This window comes from Salmo salar, chromosome ssa04 (genome assembly GCF_905237065.1).
Source record: "Salmo salar chromosome ssa04, Ssal_v3.1, whole genome shotgun sequence".
Classification (NCBI taxonomy): domain Eukaryota; kingdom Metazoa; phylum Chordata; class Actinopteri; order Salmoniformes; family Salmonidae; genus Salmo; species Salmo salar.
The window spans coordinates 789,365-803,133 of record NC_059445.1 but is presented as its reverse complement, the minus strand read 5'-3'; positions in this window follow the sequence as shown (position 1 = coordinate 803,133).

Sequence of the window (13,769 nt, the reverse complement as noted above, 5' to 3'; positions counted from 1 at the left end):
CCTAACATACATCACACTACAGTAACAGACTGTGGAACACTAGAGTCTCCTCCTAACATACATCACACTACAAGTAACAGACTGTGGAACACTAGAGTCTCCTAACATACATCACACTACAGTAACAGACTGTGGAACACTAGAGTCTCCTCCTAACATACATCACACTACAGTAACAGACTGTGGAACACTAGAGTCTCCTAACATACATTACACTAAAGTAACAGACTGTGGAACACTAGAGTCTCCTCCTAACATACATCACACTACAGTAACAGACTGTGGAACACTAGAGTCTCCTAACATACATCACACTACAGTAACAGACTGTGTAACACTAGAGTCTCCTCCTAACATGCATCACACTACAGTAACAGACTGTGGAACACTAGAGTCTCCTAACATACATCACACTACAGTAACAGACTGTGGAACACTAGAGTCTCCTAACATACATCACACTACAGTAACAGACTGTGGAACACTAGAGTCTCCTAACATACATCACACTACAGTAACAGACTGTGGAACACTAGAGTCTCCTCCTAACATACATCACACTACAGTAACAGACTGTGGAACACTAGAGTCTCCTAACATACATCACACTACAGTAACAGACTGTGGAACACTACAGTCTCCTCCTAACATACATCACACTACAGTAACAGACTGTGGAACACTAGAGTCTCCTAACATACATTACACTAAAGTAACAGACTGTGGAACACTAGAGTCTCCTCCTAACATACATCACACTACAGTAACAGACTGTGGAACACTAGAGTCTCCTAACATACATCACACTACAGTAACAGACTGTGGAACACTAGAGTCTCCTAACATACATCACACTACAGTAACAGACTGTGGAACACTAGAGTCTCATAACATACATCACACTACAGTAACAGACTGTTGAACACTAGAGTCTCCTCCTAACATACATCACACTACAGTAACAGACTTTAGAACACTAGAGTCTCCTAACATACATCACACTACAGTAACAGACTGTGGAACACTAGAGTCTCCTCCTAACATACATCACACTACAGTAACAGACTGTTGAACACTAGAGTCTCCTAACATGCATCACACTACAGTAACAGACTGTGGAACATTAGAGTCTCCTAACATACATCACACTACAGTAACAGACTGTTGAACACTAGAGTCTCCTCCTAACATACATCACACTACAGTAACAGACTGTGGAACTCTAGAGTCTCCTAACATACATCACACTACACTAACAGACTGTGGAACACTAGAGTCTCCTAACATACATCACACTACAGTAACAGACTGTGGAACACTAGAGTCTCCTCCTAACATACATCACACTACAGTAACAGACTGTGGAACACTAGAGTCTCCTCCTAACATACATCACACTACAGTAACAGACTGTGGAACACTAGAGTCTCCTAACATACATCACACTACAGTAACAGACTGTGGAACACTAGAGTCTCCTCCTAACATACATCACACTACAGTAACAGACTGTGGAACACTAGAGTCTCCTAACATACATTACACTAAAGTAACAGACTGTGGAACACTAGAGTCTCCTCCTAACATACATCACACTACAGTAACAGACTGTGGAACACTAGAGTCTCCTAACATACATCACACTACAGTAACAGACTGTGGAACACTAGAGTCTCCTCCTAACATGCATCACACTACAGTAACAGACTGTGGAACACTAGAGTCTCCTCCTAACATACATCACACTACAGTAACAGACTGTGGAACACTAGAGTCTCCTAACATACATCACACTACAGTAACAGACTGTGGAACACTAGAGTCTCCTCCTAACATTCATCACACTACAGTAACAGACTGTTGAACACTAGAGTATCCTCCTAACATACATCACACTACAGTAACAGACTGTGGAACACTAGAGTCTCCTAACATACATCACACTACTGTAACAGACTGTGGAACACTAGAGTCTCCTCCTAACATACATCACACTACAGTAACAGACTGTGGAACACTAGAGTCTCCTCCTAACATACATCACACTACAGTAACAGACTGTGGAACACTAGAGTCTCCTAACATACATCACACTACAGTAACAGACTGTGGAACACTAGAGTCTCCTAACATACATCACACTACAGTAACAGACTGTGGAACACTAGAGTCTCCTCCTAACATACATCACACTACAGTAACAGACTGTGGAACACTAGAGTCTCCTAACATACATCACACTACAGTAACAGACTGTTGAACACTACAGTCTCCTAACATACATCACACTACAGTAAAAGACTGTGGAACACTAGAGTCTCCTAACATACATCACACTACAGTAACAGACCGTTGAACACTAGAGTCTCCTAACATACATCACACTACAGTAACAGACTGTGGAACACTAGAGTCTCCTCCTAACATACATCACACTACAGTAACAGACTGTGGAACACTAGAGTCTCCTAACATACATCACACTACAGTAACAGACTGTGGAACACTAGAGTCTCCTCCTAACATACATCACACTACAGTAACAGACTGTTGAACACTAGAGTCTCCTACTAACATACATCGCACTACAGTAACAGACTGTTGAACACTAGAGTCTCCTCCTAACATACATCACACTACAGTAACAGACTGTGGAACACTAGAGTCTCCTCCTAACATACATCACACTACAGTAACAGACTGTTGAACACTAGAGTCTCCTACTAACATACATCGCACTACAGTAACAGACTGTTGAACACTAGAGTCTCCTCCTAACATACATCACACTACAGTAACAGACTGTGGAACACTAGAGTCTCCTCCTAACATACATCACACTACAGTAACAGACTGTGGAACACTAGAGTCTCCTAACATACATCACACTACAGTAACAGACTGTGGAACACTAGAGTCTCCTAACATACATCACACTACAGTAACAGACTGTGGAACACTAGAGTCTCCTCCAAACATACATCACACTACAGTAACAGACTGTGGAACACTAGAGTCTCCTCCTAACATACATCACACTACAGTAACAGACTGTTGAACACTAGAGTCTCCTCCTAACATACATCACACTACAGTAACAGACTGTGGAACTCTAGAGTCTCCTAACATACATCACACTACAGTAACAGACTGTGGAACACTAGAGTCTCCTAACATACATCACACTACAGTAACAGACTGTGGAACACTAGAGTCTCTTCCTAACATACATCACACTACAGTAACAGTCTGTTGAACACTAGAGTCTCCTAACATACATCACACTACAGTAACAGACTGTGGAACACTAGAGTCTCCTCCTAACATACATCACACTACAGTAACAGACTTTAGAACACTAGAGTCTCCTAACATACATCACACTACAGTAACAGACTGTGGAACACTAGAGTCTCATAACATACATCACACTACAGTAAAAGACTGTGGAACACTAGAGTCTCCTAACATACATCACACTACAGTAACAGACTGTTGAACACTAGAGTCTCCTAACATACATCACACTACAGTAACAGACTGTGGAACACTAGAGTCTCCTCCTAACATACATCACACTACAGTAACAGACTGTGGAACACTAGAGTCTCCTAACATACATCACACTACAGTAACAGACTGTGGAACACTAGAGTCTCCTAACTCACATCACACTACAGTAACAGAATGTGGAACACTAGAGTCTCCTCCTAACATACATCACACTACAGTAACAGACTGTGGAACACTAGAGTCTCTTCCTAACATACATCACACTACAGTAACAGACTGTGGAACACTAGATTCTTCTAACATACATCACACTACAGTAACAGACTGTGGAACACTAGAGTCTCCTCCTAACATACATCACACTACAGTAACAGACTGTTGAACACTAGAGTCTCCTACTAACATACATCGCACTACAGTAACAGACTGTTGAACACTAGAGTCTCCTCCTAACATACATCACACTACAGTAACAGACTGTGGAACACTAGAGTCTCCTCCTAACATACATCACACTACAGTAACAGACTGTGGAACACTAGAGTCTCCTCCAAACATACATCACACTACAGTAACAGACTGTGGAACACTAGAGTCTCCTAACATACATCACACTACAGTAACAGACTGTTGAACACTAGAGTCTCCTCCTAACATACATCACACTACAGTAACAGACTGTGGAACTCTAGAGTCTCCTAACATACATCACACTACAGTAACAGACTCTGGAACACTAGAGTCTCCTAACATACATCACACTACAGTAACAGACTGTGGAACACTAGAGTCTCCTCCTAACATACATCACACTACAGTAACAGACTGTGGAACACTAGAGTCTCCTCCTAACATACATCACACTACAGTAACAGACTGTGGAACACTAGAGTCTCCTAACATACATCACACTACAGTAACAGACTGTGGACACTAGAGTCTCCTCCTAAAATACATCACACAACAGTAACAGACTGTTGAACACTAGAGTCTCCTAACATACATCACACTACAGTAACAGACTGTGGAACACTAGAGTGTCCTAACATACATCACACTACAGTAACAGACTGTGGAACACTAGAGTCTCCTCCTAACATACATCACACTACAGTAACAGACTGTGGAACACTAGAGTCTCCTCCTAACATACATCACACTACAGTAACAGACTGTGGAACACTAGAGTCTCCTAACATACATCACACTACAGTAACAGACTGTGGAACACTAGAGTCTCCTCCTAACATACATCACACTACAGTAACAGACTGTGGAACTCTAGAGTCTCCTAACATACATCACACTACAGTAACAGACTGTGGAACACTAGAGTCTCCTAACATACATCACACTACAGTAACAGACTGTGGAACACTAGAGTCTCCTCCTAACATACATCACACTACAGTAACAGACTGTGGAACACTAGAGTCTCCTCCTAACATACATCACACTACAGTAACAGACTGTGGAACACTAGAGTCTCCTAACATACATCACACTACAGTAACAGACTGTGGACACTAGAGTCTCCTCCTAAAATACATCACACAACAGTAACAGACTGTTGAACACTAGAGTCTCCTAACATACATCACACTACAGTAACAGACTGTGGAACACTAGAGTGTCCTAACATACATCACACTACAGTAACAGACTGTGGAACACTAGAGTCTCCTCCTAACATACATCACACTACAGTAACAGACTGTGGAACACTAGAGTCTCCTCCTAACATACATCACACTACAGTAACAGACTGTGGAACACTAGAGTCTCCTAACATACATCACACTACAGTAACAGACTGTGGAACACTAGAGTCTCCTCCTAACATACATCACACTACAGTAACAGACTGTGGAACACTAGAGTCTCCTAACATACATTACACTAAAGTAACAGACTGTGGAACACTAGAGTCTCCTCCTAACATACATCACACTACAGTAACAGACTGTGGAACACTAGACTCTCCTAACATACATCACACTACAGTAACAGACTGTGTAACACTAGAGTCTCCTCCTAACATGCATCACACTACAGTAACAGACTGTGGAACACTAGAGTCTCCTAACATACATCACACTACAGTAACAGACTGTGGAACACAAGAGTCTCCTCCTAACATACATCACACTAAAGTAACAGACTGTGGAACACTAGAGTCTCCTCCTAACATACATCACACTACAGTAACAGACTGTGGAACACTAGAGTCTCCTAACATACATCACACTACAGTAACAGACTGTGGAACACTAGAGTCTCCTCCTAACATACATCACACTACAGTAACAGACTGTGGAACACTAGAGTCTCCTCCTAACATACATCACACTACAGTAACAGACTGTGGAACACTAGAGTCTCCTAACATACATCACACTACAGTAACAGACTGTGGAACACTAGAGTCTCCTAACATACATCACACTACAGTAACAGACTGTGGAACACTAGAGTCTCCTCCTAACATACATCACACTACAGTAACAGACTGTGGAACACTAGAGTCTCCTCCTAACATACATCACACTACAGTAACAGACTGTGGAACACTAGAGTCTCCTAACATACATCACACTACAGTAACAGACTGTGGACACTAGAGTCTCCTCCTAACATACATCACACTACAGTAACAGACTGTTGAACACTAGAGTCTCCTAACATACATCACACTACAGTAACAGACTGTGGAACACTAGAGTCTCCTAACATACATCACACTACAGTAACAGACTGTGGAACACTAGAGTCTCCTCCTAACATACATCACACTACAGTAACAGACTGTGGAACACTAGAGTCTCCTCCTAACATACATCACACTACAGTAACAGACTGTGGAACACTAGAGTCTCCTAACATACATCACACTACAGTAACAGACTGTGGAACACTAGAGTCTCCTCCTAACATACATCACACTACAGTAACAGACTGTGGAACACTAGAGTCTCCTAACATACATTACACTAAAGTAACAGACTGTGGAACACTAGAGTCTCCTCCTAACATACATCACACTACAGTAACAGACTGTGGAACACTAGACTCTCCTAACATACATCACACTACAGTAACAGACTGTGTAACACTAGAGTCTCCTCCTAACATGCATCACACTACAGTAACAGACTGTGGAACACTAGAGTCTCCTAACATACATCACACTACAGTAACAGACTGTGGAACACAAGAGTCTCCTCCTAACATACATCACACTAAAGTAACAGACTGTGGAACACTAGAGTCTCCTCCTAACATACATCACACTACAGTAACAGACTGTGGAACACTAGAGTCTCCTAACATACATCACACTACAGTAACAGACTGTGGAACACTAGAGTCTCCTCCTAACATACATCACACTACAGTAACAGACTGTGGAACACTAGAGTCTCCTCCTAACATACATCACACTACAGTAACAGACTGTGGAACACTAGAGTCTCCTAACATACATCACACTACAGTAACAGACTGTGGAACACTAGAGTCTCATAACATACATCACACTACAGTAACAGACTGTGGAACACTAGAGTCTCATAACATACATCACACTACAGTAACAGACTGTGGAACACTAGAGTCTCCTAACATACATCACACTACAGTAACAGACTGTGGAACACTAGAGTCTCCTAACATACATCACACTACAGTAACAGACTGTGGAACACTAGAGTCTCTTCCTAACATACATCACACTACAGTAACAGACTGTTGAACACTAGAGTCTCCTCCTAACATACATCACACTACAGTAACAGACTGTGGAACACTAGAGTCTCCTCCTAACATACATCACACTACAGTAACAGACTGTGGAACACTAGAGTCTCCTCCTAACATACATCACACTACAGTAACAGACTGTGGAACACTAGAGTCTCCTAACATACATCACACTAAAGTAACAGACTGTGGAACACTAGAGTCTCCTAACATACATCACACTACAGTAACAGACTGTGGAACACTAGAGTCTCCTAACACACATCACACTACAGTAACAGACTGTGGAACACTAGAGTCTCCTAACATACATCACACTACAGTAACAGACTGTGGAACACTAGAGTCTCCTCCAAACATACATCACACTACAGTAACAGACTGTGGAACACTAGAGTCTCCTCCTAACATACATCACACTACAGTAACAGACTGTTGAACACTAGAGTCTCCTCCTAACATACATCACACTACAGTAACAGACTGTGGAACTCTAGAGTCTCCTAACATACATCACACTACAGTAACAGATTGTGGAACACTAGAGTCTCCTAACATACATCACACTACAGTAACAGACTGTGGAACACTAGAGTCTCCTAACATATATCACACTACAGTAACAGACTGTGGAACACTAGAGTCTCATAACATACATCACACTACAGTAACAGACTGTGGAACACTAGAGTCTCCTAACATACATCACACTACAGTAACAGACTGTGGAACACTAGAGTCTCCTAACACACATCACACTACAGTAACAGACTGTGGAACACTAGAGTCTCCTCCTAACATACATCACACTACAGTAACAGACTGTGGAACACTAGAGTCTCCTCCTAACATACATCACACTACAGTAACAGACTGTGGAACACTAGAGTCTCCTCCTAACATACATCACACTACAGTAACAGACTGTTGAACACTAGAGTCTCCTACTAACATACATCGCACTACAGTAACAGACTGTTGAACACTAGAGTCTCCTCCTAACATACATCACACTACAGTAACAGACTGTGGAACACTAGAGTCTCCTCCTAACATACATCACACTACAGTAACAGACTGTGGAACACTAGAGTCTCCTCCTAACATACATCACACTACAGTAACAGACTTTGGAACACTTGTCTCCTAACATACATCACACTACAGTAACAGACTGTGGAACACTAGTCTCCTAACATACATCACACTACAGTAACAGACTGTTGAACACTAGAGTCTCCTAACATACATCACACTACAGTAACAGACTGTGGAACACTAGAGTCTCCTAACATACATCACACTACAGTAACAGACTGTGGAACACTAGAGTCTCCTCCAAACATACATCACACTACAGTAACAGACTGTGGAACACTAGAGTCTCCTCCTAACATACATCACACTACAGTAACAGACTGTTGAACACTAGAGTCTCCTCCTAACATACATCACACTACAGTAACAGACTGTGGAACTCTAGAGTCTCCTAACATACATCACACTACAGTAACAGATTGTGGAACACTAGAGTCTCCTAACATACATCACACTACAGTAACAGACTGTGGAACACTAGAGTCTCCTAACATATATCACACTACAGTAACAGACTGTGGAACACTAGAGTCTCATAACATACATCACACTACAGTAACAGACTGTGGAACACTAGAGTCTCATAACATACATCACACTACAGTAACAGACTGTGGAACACTAGAGTCTCCTAACATACATCACACTACAGTAACAGACTGTGGAACACTAGAGTCTCCTAACATACATCACACTACAGTAACAGACTGTGGAACACTAGAGTCTCCTCCTAACATACATCACACTACAGTAACAGACTGTTGAACACTAGAGTCTCCTCCTAACATACATCACACTACAGTAACAGACTGTGGAACACTAGAGTCTCCTCCTAACATACATCACACTACAGTAACAGACTGTGGAACACTAGAGTCTCCTCCTAACATACATCACACTACAGTAACAGACTGTGGAACACTAGAGTCTCCTCCTAACATACATCACACTACAGTAACAGACTGTGGAACACTAGAGTCTCCTAACATACATCACACTACAGTAACAGACTGTGGAACACTAGAGTCTCCTCCTAACATACATCACACTACAGTAACAGACTGTTGAACACTAGAGTCTCCTACTAACATACATCGCACTACAGTAACAGACTGTTGAACACTAGAGTCTCCTCCTAACATACATCACACTACAGTAACAGACTGTGGAACACTAGAGTCTCCTCCTAACATACATCACACTACAGTAACAGACTGTGGAACACTAGAGTCTCCTAACATACATCACACTACAGTAACAGACTGTGGAACACTAGAGTCTCCTAACATACATCACACTACAGTAACAGACTGTGGAACACTAGAGTCTCCTCCAAACATACATCACACTACAGTAACAGACTGTGGAACACTAGAGTCTCCTCCTAACATACATCACACTACAGTAACAGACTGTTGAACACTAGAGTCTCCTCCTAACATACATCACACTACAGTAACAGACTGTGGAACTCTAGAGTCTCCTAACATACATCACACTACAGTAACAGATTGTGGAACACTAGAGTCTCCTAACATACATCACACTACAGTAACAGACTGTGGAACACTTGAGTCTCCTCCTAACATACATCACACTACAGTAACAGACTGTGGAACACTAGAGTCTCCTAACATACATCACACTACAGTAACAGACTGTGGAACACTAGAGTCTCCTCCTAACATACATCACACTACAGTAACAGACTGTGGAACACTAGAGTCTCCTAACATACATCACACTACAGTAACAGACTGTGGAACACTAGAGTCTCTTCCTAACATACATCACACTACAGTAACAGTCTGTTGAACACTAGAGTCTCCTAACATACATCACACTACAGTAACAGACTGTGGAACACTAGAGTCTCCTCCTAACATACATCACACTACAGTAACAGACTTTAGAACACTAGAGTCTCCTAACATACATCACACTACAGTAACAGACTGTGGAACACTAGAGTCTCATAACATACATCACACTACAGTAAAAGACTGTGGAACACTAGAGTCTCCTAACATACATCACACTACAGTAACAGACTGTTGAACACTAGAGTCTCCTAACATACATCACACTACAGTAACAGACTGTGGAACACTAGAGTCTCCTCCTAACATACATCACACTACAGTAACAGACTGTGGAACACTAGAGTCTCCTAACATACATCACACTACAGTAACAGACTGTGGAACACTAGAGTCTCCTAACTCACATCACACTACAGTAACAGAATGTGGAACACTAGAGTCTCCTCCTAACATACATCACACTACAGTAACAGACTGTGGAACACTAGAGTCTCTTCCTAACATACATCACACTACAGTAACAGACTGTGGAACACTAGATTCTTCTAACATACATCACACTACAGTAACAGACTGTGGAACACTAGAGTCTCCTCCTAACATACATCACACTACAGTAACAGACTGTTGAACACTAGAGTCTCCTACTAACATACATCGCACTACAGTAACAGACTGTTGAACACTAGAGTCTCCTCCTAACATACATCACACTACAGTAACAGACTGTGGAACACTAGAGTCTCCTCCTAACATACATCACACTACAGTAACAGACTGTGGAACACTAGAGTCTCCTCCAAACATACATCACACTACAGTAACAGACTGTGGAACACTAGAGTCTCCTAACATACATCACACTACAGTAACAGACTGTTGAACACTAGAGTCTCCTCCTAACATACATCACACTACAGTAACAGACTGTGGAACTCTAGAGTCTCCTAACATACATCACACTACAGTAACAGACTGTGGAACACTAGAGTCTCCTAACATACATCACACTACAGTAACAGACTGTGGAACACTAGAGTCTCCTCCTAACATACATCACACTACAGTAACAGACTGTGGAACTCTAGAGTCTCCTAACATACATCACACTACAGTAACAGACTGTGGAACTCTAGAGTCTCCTAACATACATCACACTACAGTAACAGACTGTGGAACACTAGAGTCTCCTAACATACATCACACTACAGTAACAGACTGTGGAACTCTAGAGTCTCCTAACATACATCACACTACAGTAACAGATTGTGGAACACTAGAGTCTCCTAACATACATCACACTACAGTAACAGACTGTGGAACACTTGAGTCTCCTCCTAACATACATCACACTACAGTAACAGACTGTGGAACACTAGAGTCTCCTAACATACATCACACTACAGTAACAGACTGTGGAACACTAGAGTCTCCTCCTAACATACATCACACTACAGTAACAGACTGTGGAACACTAGAGTCTCCTAACATACATCACACTACAGTAACAGACTGTGGAACACTAGAGTCTCTTCCTAACATACATCACACTACAGTAACAGTCTGTTGAACACTAGAGTCTCCTAACATACATCACACTACAGTAACAGACTGTGGAACACTAGAGTCTCCTCCTAACATACATCACACTACAGTAACAGACTTTAGAACACTAGAGTCTCCTAACATACATCACACTACAGTAACAGACTGTGGAACACTAGAGTCTCATAACATACATCACACTACAGTAAAAGACTGTGGAACACTAGAGTCTCCTAACATACATCACACTACAGTAACAGACTGTTGAACACTAGAGTCTCCTAACATACATCACACTACAGTAACAGACTGTGGAACACTAGAGTCTCCTCCTAACATACATCACACTACAGTAACAGACTGTGGAACACTAGAGTCTCCTAACATACATCACACTACAGTAACAGACTGTGGAACACTAGAGTCTCCTAACTCACATCACACTACAGTAACAGAATGTGGAACACTAGAGTCTCCTCCTAACATACATCACACTACAGTAACAGACTGTGGAACACTAGAGTCTCTTCCTAACATACATCACACTACAGTAACAGACTGTGGAACACTAGATTCTTCTAACATACATCACACTACAGTAACAGACTGTGGAACACTAGAGTCTCCTCCTAACATACATCACACTACAGTAACAGACTGTTGAACACTAGAGTCTCCTACTAACATACATCGCACTACAGTAACAGACTGTTGAACACTAGAGTCTCCTCCTAACATACATCACACTACAGTAACAGACTGTGGAACACTAGAGTCTCCTCCTAACATACATCACACTACAGTAACAGACTGTGGAACACTAGAGTCTCCTCCAAACATACATCACACTACAGTAACAGACTGTGGAACACTAGAGTCTCCTAACATACATCACACTACAGTAACAGACTGTTGAACACTAGAGTCTCCTCCTAACATACATCACACTACAGTAACAGACTGTGGAACTCTAGAGTCTCCTAACATACATCACACTACAGTAACAGACTGTGGAACACTAGAGTCTCCTAACATACATCACACTACAGTAACAGACTGTGGAACACTAGAGTCTCCTCCTAACATACATCACACTACAGTAACAGACTGTGGAACACTAGAGTCTCCTCCTAACATACATCACACTACAGTAACAGACTGTGGAACACTAGAGTCTCCTAACATACATCACACTACAGTAACAGACTGTGGACACTAGAGTCTCCTCCTAAAATACATCACACAACAGTAACAGACTGTTGAACACTAGAGTCTCCTAACATACATCACACTACAGTAACAGACTGTGGAACACTAGAGTGTCCTAACATACATCACACTACAGTAACAGACTGTGGAACACTAGAGTCTCCTCCTAACATACATCACACTACAGTAACAGACTGTGGAACACTAGAGTCTCCTCCTAACATACATCACACTACAGTAACAGACTGTGGAACACTAGAGTCTCCTAACATACATCACACTACAGTAACAGACTGTGGAACACTAGAGTCTCCTCCTAACATACATCACACTACAGTAACAGACTGTGGAACACTAGAGTCTCCTAACATACATTACACTAAAGTAACAGACTGTGGAACACTAGAGTCTCCTCCTAACATACATCACACTACAGTAACAGACTGTGGAACACTAGACTCTCCTAACATACATCACACTACAGTAACAGACTGTGTAACACTAGAGTCTCCTCCTAACATGCATCACACTACAGTAACAGACTGTGGAACACTAGAGTCTCCTAACATACATCACACTACAGTAACAGACTGTGGAACACAAGAGTCTCCTCCTAACATACATCACACTAAAGTAACAGACTGTGGAACACTAGAGTCTCCTCCTAACATACATCACACTACAGTAACAGACTGTGGAACACTAGAGTCTCCTAACATACATCACACTACAGTAACAGACTGTGGAACACTAGAGTCTCCTCCTAACATACATCACACTACAGTAACAGACTGTGGAACACTAGAGTCTCCTCCTAACATA